Source organism: Oculina patagonica, chromosome 4, assembly GCF_052425735.1.
Source record: "Oculina patagonica isolate OP01 chromosome 4, crgOcupat, whole genome shotgun sequence".
Lineage (NCBI taxonomy): Eukaryota > Metazoa > Cnidaria > Anthozoa > Scleractinia > Oculinidae > Oculina > Oculina patagonica.
Window position 1 is genome coordinate 50,617,162 of NC_135761.1, and position 9,524 is coordinate 50,626,685.

Below are 9,524 nucleotides of genomic sequence, written 5' to 3' on the forward strand. Positions count from 1 at the left end.
GGTTCGATCTTCTAGGTGTCAACTTTTTTTACCTTAAAAAAAAGTTTAGTGTGATTCATACCTCGTGTAAGAAAAAATAAGAAGTCTCACTACATGAACTGAGTGCAGAATTGTCACTCCCGTGTAAGCTTTATTATGTAACTTTAGCCCATTCGATTCAGTTGTAAACAAGCAGATGACTCTTGCAGGAAATTTGCCTTTGTGGCAATTGCTGCAGTTGCAATTTGTTCCGACTCAAATTACTTTTTTGCTGCCTTATTGACCACATATTTTAGTAATCACATCTGTTCGAGCCTATTGGCTCATCAGGTTGGAGCTTTTCCCAGTTTCAGTAGCATGAAGCGACTAGGAGTATTTCTACTCACCCCTAGATGGAATGCTAGCCCAAGGCAGGGTTGACGCCCCATCATTATTTCACTGATAACCATTCATACACCTGGGTGGAGACAGGCAGTGTGAGAGTAAAGTATCTTGCCCAAGAACACAACACAATGGCCCTGACCAGGGCTAAAACCCAGACTGCTTGATTCAAAGTCCAGTGCACTAACTAGTAGGCCACGGTGCCTCCCTCATTTCCTGGCCATAATTGTGCAAGCAGAATGATAACCTATCTGTAGCTCTACTGCTTCACATGACTGATGACCAGATGTCATGGAAAATGTTGAATTTAGTATTAATTTTTTTAGTCTTCAGCCCAAAGGGTAGTCTTCCTCGCAGCCGTTTTTAGTGTCGTCGCGCAACATTCGGGGAGGAATGTTGCGTGACGACACTAAAAACGGCTGTTAGGGAGACTACCCAAAGGGTTTATCCTGAAAATAATTTATCATCCGCGAGTTATTGTGTTGCTGATTTGTTCATAAGTAATGGAATTGAGTGGGCCCACTTCATAGCGGCACAAGGGCCAAACTGAAATTTTTTTCTTTCATTCCTAACCTCAGATTTGAAGCTGCGAGCTGCTCCTTGGTGCTAATGCAAATTAACTGAAACCTTAATAGAATGCCGGGGGAAGAAAACTTGAAGTCCAAGTCAGTCCCAAAATTGTGTTTCCCTCGAATCTTGGTGTTTCCCTAGGATCTGCCTGGAAAACGTTTAGATTCTCGGGAAACAAAACAAACTATTTCCCTCGATCGGAACCAGTCATTAAGTTAAGTGTCGTGATTTACACACTACCCAGAAAGACATACACAACAGTGTAGATGCAGGGGCCTGTAGGTCAGCAATGACCTCAAAACCAGTTTATTGCAAACCTGCCATCAACTTATCAGAATACGCTTAATAACAACACTCTACATCACTCTCTTACTTCCATTCTTTGCTCCTCGATGTACAAGCTTCAGGAAACGAGCGAATTGCGAAGTTTTGTTACAGGTCAGATTATAGGAATTTTTTTTGTTTTTCACAACACCAAAAATGACGGAACTAAATATAACTGTATCAAGGGAGTTTCCTTGAACCATGTATTGAAAGCTTGGTATGCGCAATTCGAACGGAGGTCACATGTTCTCGGACTTGATAATACATGAGTCAAATAAGTCAAGGGGAACGAAAACAGATTAAGCGCGAGCTAATCGAAAGTTTCTTATGTTTTGCAACTATTTCTCACTACTGATTTTGACATTTCCTGTGAAGTTATGGTAAAATTGAACAAGAAACGGGGTCTAGACAAGGATTATTTTACACTGAGTGTAGACTTTTTAGCACTGAGCGGCGGCGAGCGGCGGCGAGCGGCGTAGCCCTGGTTACCGCAATCCCTTGTAAAGATCGCTTGTAACGATAAAGATAAAGCCCAAATGCATCCAGTGAACGTATATATGTAGGGCAGAGTGATGTTCGAGTAAGAAAATTTAACACATCTTGGGGAATATATAAACCCAAATAAAAATGAAAGCGCCTTGAATTTCTAATATTCAATCGAGAACTATTTAGTGGAAAATCAGTGGCTCGGGGCGTACGCCATAAATGGGCCGAAACATTTTCCGTCCCGCCTGAAAATTCAGTTAAGAAAATCTGTTGATCAGCCTACGAGCATCAGTTCCCTTCACAAAGCCCCCCTCCCCCCCCCCCCCCCTTAGCAGAGCTTGTTCGTAAGCCATTTTCTAGGTACATGTCGAATTGTGCGCGCGCTCTAATTAGAATGGCTTTTTTTCTTGGCAGGTTGTCCGTGTCTTCCTCTGCCTCATATTAATTCAGCCTGGGTAGGACCCAAGTAGCGACGAACAAAATGGTTTTAATTTTGACTCTATATATTAAATTGTTACCTTTTTTCGTTACTGATGTACGGTAAACCAAAGGCTTTGCGAGTGCGTAATGGCGATCAAAGCTGATCAGGGTGATATTTGCAAACGACCATCCTGTAAAGACTGCGTGACTCACAATAAACACATAAAACAGCTCAAACTGATAATCGCAGGATACATAGATGCGGTGAATCATCAAACGCCAGATAACAAATAACGACTGAGGGACCAAACCGGTCAGACAATCAGTAGTGGCCAGACTGCACAGCAGAATATTGCACGGTCTTTGCAGGGAGGGTGTCTTGATAACAGCTACAATGACAGCCAGGTTTCCAATAAACGCAAAGACGCAGAAAGGTACGTTGATGGCAGAAAGAACGACATTGTTTATGAAGGAAGCAGTGTCATTGCTTGGGATTTGTAACCACTGAGGAATACCACAGACTGTACCGTTCTCATTTTGAGCCATAACTACAAGGTAAGGAAGAAATAGAACTATATATTTACATCGGTTATTACTCTCTGTATATCTTTTCAACTAATGGAGACCCCTTTATATTAAATATCATTTATTTAACTCTTGTTTCTGCCTATAAAATCTAGCTCTTTTAGTGATGTTCACCGGAATGAAAACCAACTAAATTCAATTTTCTTACCTTGATAAATTCTCTTTTAGCCAAAGTTCGAGTAAACAAAATTTGTTCAACAACTTATGTTTCATTTTTGTAACATGGTTATGAATTTTGCAAATTTATAGAAGCTGTTTAAAAAGAAAACACTCATGAATGATAAATTGAAGAGGCCAATGGAACATCACTTGAAGTTATAATCCGTTTTCAAATTGAATGTGTTATTCATTTATTGGCTAATGAAACATCTTTCGAAAACAGCGATAGCGACGAAAAAAAATCAGGTCTCATCAATTTTTGTAACACAAAAATTTGACAGAAAAATATCAATATTAGTCACCCAAGATGGAAATTAAGAAAAATCAGCAGTTCGTAGCATTTATTTCATGACATTCATAAACTTTGGTTTACTCCTTTTTTAAGAAAAGAAAATGCAAATACCACTTAAAACTTTTCGTCCAAGCTGTTAATGTCCAGTCATTTCACACACTTTGTCATGGAAGGGATTCTAGAGGCTTTTAATAAACGCTCATTTCTTAAATTTTTGGGTTAGAAAAGGAAGAAAATTTGAAAATATTACAAAGAATAGGAAACGTTGCTCTCAGACACGATTTTAGAGAGTCAAAAACGCGTACGGGGACTTATATCGAGATGTTTACTCATGCAATATTTAACGAAATATTAGCAATAAAATACAATGTTGTTAAAAAGCCATTAAAGGTCAACGAACAATCGTCTGAAATTAAGTTGTCAGCTGTTAGCTGTAATGTTTTATTTTACTCATAAACCTTGCCATAGAATAGGAAAATAGCTTTTGATTTCTCCTGGGAACTTGAGCAAGAAAACACACCAAGTTAAAAATTACATATTTTTATCGTCATACATTTTGTGCTGTGTTGATTTAAAAACCGTTAATTCCATATTTACCCTTTTTCTGACATTCTTCAAAGAAAACACAAACATTTATTAAAACTTTTCACACCCTCACACCCTAATAATTAAATATTGTAATTAACGTGATTAAATAACTAATTTTGTCATGTTTGTTGTAACCTAGTATTTAAACAATAAGATAAAAATAAATGTTTGGATTCAATTTTACATCGGTTTAAATGTTAACCATGTAAGTGGGTCTCAATGGGGTAAACTGTTAGCGGTAAAACGGCCAAAAATTTAGCCGTTAGGCGTAAAAATTGGAAAATTGTAACCGTTAGCCGTAAATATGTTAACCGTAAAAAATCACTTAGTAATTATAAATAAACCAAACTAGTTCACTTCATCGTCCCAGAATGGCCCTGAAGCCTAAAATATGTTTTTCAATAATGGATATTAATTTTTAACTTTTTAAAACAATGAATATTAACTTTTAACTTCTGTTAACCGTTATGGAAATAAATTAACCGTTAGCCGTAAAAAAAGCCAAAATTTTTACCGTTAACCGTAAAAGCCACCACCCCATTAAGACCCTCATGTAACGGAAGGAAAATGCTTAACTTTTGACTCCTCTGAAAAAAAAAAGAACGAAAATATGATATATGGATAAAAAATATATTACTTCTGTTTATGTAGATTTTGTGATGCTGTGAGTGCCGCGAGAGATGCTTCTATTTGGGAATAAATATCTGTCCTAATAGTTTTGACGGAAATAGAAACATAACTACAAAGCTTTTACCCATTCATGAAAATATAAAATACAGTAGAACCCCGGTAACTCGAACTCTGAAGGGAAACGAAAAACCGTTCGAGTTAGCGGGGTTTCGAGTTATCGGGGTAGATTGAATATTTAATTTGCCAAGTTAATAATTGATAGCTTACTGATTTTTCAGCATCTCAGTATACACCACAGTGCAGATTAAACTTATCTCGTCAGAAACTCTAATACGATCATAAATTCTTAGGATAAGAGTGGAAAAAGGCTGTCAAATAGTTGATCTGTTTTGTTGCTCTAATCAATGGACAACCGTGGCGAGTTGCAAGAACCGGAATTCGAGTTATCGGGGTAAATTTGACCCAAATTTAGATCAAGGGAAACGAAATTTAGTTCGAGTTAGCGGGGTTTTCAAGTTATCCGAGTTCGAGTTAACCGAGTAAAAATGACTTAAAAGTGAGTTCAAATCCAAGGGAAATGGAAGTATGTTCGAGTTAGCGGGGTTGTTCGAGTTATCCGAGTTCGAGTTACCGGGGTTCTACTGTATAACAATTTTGTGAAACGGAATTCAGGTATTCATTTATCGGGGAAACAGGAGCAAAACTATCTAGGAACGATGCAAAAAATGAGTCATAAATGAAACTGCTCATAGATTTCTAACCAAACTTTGCCAGTTGGTTGTTTACCTTAAGGGAAGTAAAATTTTGAAATAAAAACGGGGGTCACCGTATTCGTTTAGGAGCAGGAAGACCTTGTATTTACCATATAATCCCTTATATTTCCTTTGCGAGTACTGGCAAAGTACACGTTTTCGGTGATAATGTATTATTATGCCATAGAAATTGATCTGTATTCATTTTATCGAAAGAATTCTGATCGCTACTTTCGAACTAAGAGAAAAAAGTGATAGGTCACCGAACTCGTTTACGAGAAAACGAATGATTTCTCTCCCTCGCGAGCCAAGCCGCATAGATAAAAGCCGCCATTTTGTTTATGTGCGCGCGCTAATTACGCGTAAAATTCTGCGCAGTAAGGATGCGCAATGCAATACTAGTGAATTACCTAAAATTGTTACGTTATGTAACAACTCAGCGCGGACGAAGTCTCTTAAACTTGCTTTGAACGTGCAATCAGACTCAATCTTTTTTCAACACAACTTAACACTTAAAATGACTTTATGTATCCTGTTCCTCCTAGATTAGATGTCATGCATATAAACAAGTATGTATGTGTTGCTTTGGCAAAGCTCTGTTTGCTGGGATAATAAAAGACAAGACTACCATTTGGCAGATTTTGGCCACGGGTGTGGCCGTTTATTTTTTAATTATATCAAGGATTGAAAGCTTAAAATATGGAAACCTTAAAGTATTATCCCAGCAAAGGTGAGGGAGAACCCGCCAACCCAAACCAACAACAACAGAACGCAGGGAGCGGAGGGAGGGATACTTTTCTTCACTCGTGGACGCCATAAGCGTAAAGGCGATGTAACCGCGCCTTCATAACCTAAAAGCCCGCGAAAATGTAACCGGAAGTGATAGAAGGAGGGAATTTAACCGGAAGCTGGTAAATACTTACGAAACAAGCGACATAAAACCATTTATTTTTGCAAAATAAATATCCTTTATACTCAAATAATTATTTTTTTCATTATTAATTATCCCCTTATATATTCATAATAGCATCAAAATGAGGTACATGTAATGCTCTTAGTACATAATGTTTGAAGTTAGGAACTTTTACCTTATTAAAAAAGTTTTTGTTTAATCTTTTCCGAGTAGAAATCAATTCAAGTGTGTACCGCTCCTGCAGACACGTACATCCCTCGAATGGTGACGGAGAATATTTGATCGATCCAACATTGTCAGGAAATCCGTTCACTGTTTACTGTGATATGACCACTGATGGAGGCGAATAACTGACTTTCACTTGCACTTGACACGCTTTGCTTGAAACCCACTAGCAAGCCAAAGCATGGACTTATGCATTCATATCATATCATATCATATCATTTCATATCATATCATATCATATCATAATATCATGTCATGTTGTTGTGTCATGTCATGTCATGTCATGTCATGTCATGTCATGTCATGTCATGTCATGTCATGTCATGTCATGTCATGTCATGTCATGTCCTTTAATTATACACGATAGTTTATGTAGGGGTATACACAAAAAAATTCCCTAGGAGGCGCCGGTTCTTATGTAATCACCAACTCACTAAAATTAAGGTCATAACTGTGTTAATAGATAAAATTTATATCAGTTACCCAACGTACGCGGCCTGGTATTATTTAAACAATGGCCATAGTTGGTTCGGGGCTTCTCCCCTCCACAACTGTACGCCGATAAAACTTCGAACGTGGTGTTAAATAGCTGGCAGGCATTAACCAATCAGAACGCGCGCAGTACAGCTTTTATTGTATAAATACACCAACAGACGTTTTAGCGTGTAGTATTGCTGTTTATTTTTACGAGTCTTGCAGTATTTTGGCGACCCATAGGGCGAGCCAGATAGTCAGATACATATGACAGGTAGAATATAACCATTTATGTCAATTTTCTACCCTAGGTGGTTGGACTGCTATCCAACTGATCTCGTTTACCGAATCAAACCTACAATTCGAAGAATCTTTCTGACTACCGTGACCACCGCCAAGCTGTAACAATCAACTCCGATTCTACTGCAACAAGAAGAAAGTCGGCGCCGTGTTCCACATTATGACCAATATCAATCCCCTGGGGGAGTCAGTGGTGGAGTACTTTATCGACGATAACCTGGCATCAACTCGTCCCCAGGCATGTGGCTTGTACACGGTTCTCCCCGATGATAACTCTACACTGTCTAAAGAGTGTAGCAAGCTAGGCTCGAATGGTACTCATGCTGATGGAAAGTGGTCAGTTTACTGGGCCATTTGGAAATCTCGTATAAAAACGACGGTGGCTAGACCGGAGGATTATTACAGATACTATTCCGACCCCTTTCAACGTGACTGTGATGAGTGGGTGAGCGGAGAGGATTCTTTTTCTCCCGGAGATACCTGGGCTGTGTTTGTGCGCTGAGTTCATAATTCTCTGAGTTTCTATTCGACAGTATTTACTTTGTTTTGAGCGTTGTGATTATATCAGTATTGCTCTAGCGCTCCATTAAGTAGGGCTTGCTCGGCAACTTTTTGACCCCTTTTTGGCGACTTTTCATAAATCGAGCAACTTTTTCCCCTTCGAGCAACTTTTTTACTCTCAAGCAACTTGTTGCATTTTGAGCAATTTCCAGACCGAAGATCTCCAAAGATTATTCGAGTGTTGTTCAAAGGCAATACGAACGTTTCCGAAGATTTACGAAGTTTGCCGAAGACTTTTGAGGAACATCTGAATACACTTCAACTTTCGGCTCATTTTGCATTAAAACATTACAAAACTCGTCAGCAAACATGACGTCACTGATATCTCCACGATTTTTCTCACTTAAAGAAATCCTTGTCATTTAACAAGTTTTGCCCTTAATATGTTATTTAGATACCGCTTTTGCTGTAAAATTGCGTAAAACTGTTTAGAAATCTTACCCTCAAAGGGAAATTAGCATATATTTAGAGAAATTCTCTTGATTAGAAACAGCGTTTTGGATTTTTTGGAGCAACTTTCGAGCAATTTTTATTATCAGAAGCAACTTTTTGGATTTTTGGAGCAACTTTTGAGCAACTTTTTGAGAAATTACGGGCAACTTTTTGGGAAATCTCAAGCAACTTGTGGAAAGCCCTACCGTTAAGTCATTGTAGTAATTTTTTCGTAAACTAATATTTAAAGTGTATATGACAGATTTTTTTTATTTGCCAGATCAAATCTACGTGGTATGCTGATGCGAACATCGACAAAAGAAATTCGAAATCTCGTTTTTTTCACCGTGTTTTCGACCTAAAAACGCAATATTTTCACTTCCGGTTGGGTCCAAAACCGCGCACAGTGGGGAGCTGGGTCTATTCTGCTTTTGACGTCATGGCCGGTCTAGACCTAGCTCCCCGCTGGGCGCCGTGACGTCAAACAAGTGATACACTCAAAAAGCAAACAAACTGAACAGGGAATTTCAAAGGAAGATTGCGGCTGGGTTGCCGGAAAACCGAAAAAAAAAGCTAAAGGCTTGGAAGTTTATAAATGATCTGAAGTCTAGAGGGATACTAGTGTAATAATAGTTTTTTTTTTTCGAAAAGCCGATGGAAACAGCGTGTGAAAATACAGCTACCACATATCACATCAGCAAATAAACAGGTAAGTAAAATGAAAAGGCGGTTTTGACATATTAATCTTGACGTATTAGGCTCAAAACGAATTTAGAAGTAGCGCACGTGTTGTTGTGATTTTAGCGATTTTAAATGTATGCCGTCGCAGCTTTAAAATTCCATGTTCGGTTTGTTTGGTTATTGAGTGTATCACTGAGCGCATTCTTTGTTTGACGTCACGGCGCACACTGGGGAGCTGGGTCTACGGTGGATCTCCCTTAGCATGCATCTAATTGACACCACCAAACACAGGTTCAGGTACATTTATTTTGGTTTCAATTTCTAAAACATCCTGTAAATTTTTGCCTCGGCTTTTGAAATACGCATATGTAAATAAAAACCTTGAAAATCATTTTAATTGTCAAATAGTTATTATTGTCTAGACAGATATATACACCGTTGGCTTATATCGCGGAACTGAAAACGTAACCTTAATCTGCAATTTAATTTGAATTCATTTCCTCCAAGCCTAAATACGACATGAATTTTCCAACCTTTAGACCGTCTCTACCCTTAAGCGTTTCACTAACAGACCCCCTCTTCTCATCACGGCCTTATTGTCAAATTTGCTAACAAATAGGAGAGCGAGTGACGCAGGTCCCACTGCAATATCTGGTGTGTAACCATGACTACGCCATGTTGCACTTGTTGAAAACAACTATCACCTCGAACCTCGCATTTTTTACTGGAAAGTATTATTCTTTTTAAATAAAAGCTAGATGTTGGCTGTTGT

At 38.4% G+C, this 9,524-nt stretch overlaps 1 protein-coding gene across 1 annotated transcript in view; it reads right to left on the reverse strand.

The window, feature by feature from the left end:
- LOC144650502 (uncharacterized) overlaps positions 1-9,524 on the reverse strand; it is a 55,024-nt gene that overhangs the window by 38,573 nt on the left and 6,927 nt on the right. The gene's annotated exons all lie outside the window — the stretch shown is intronic.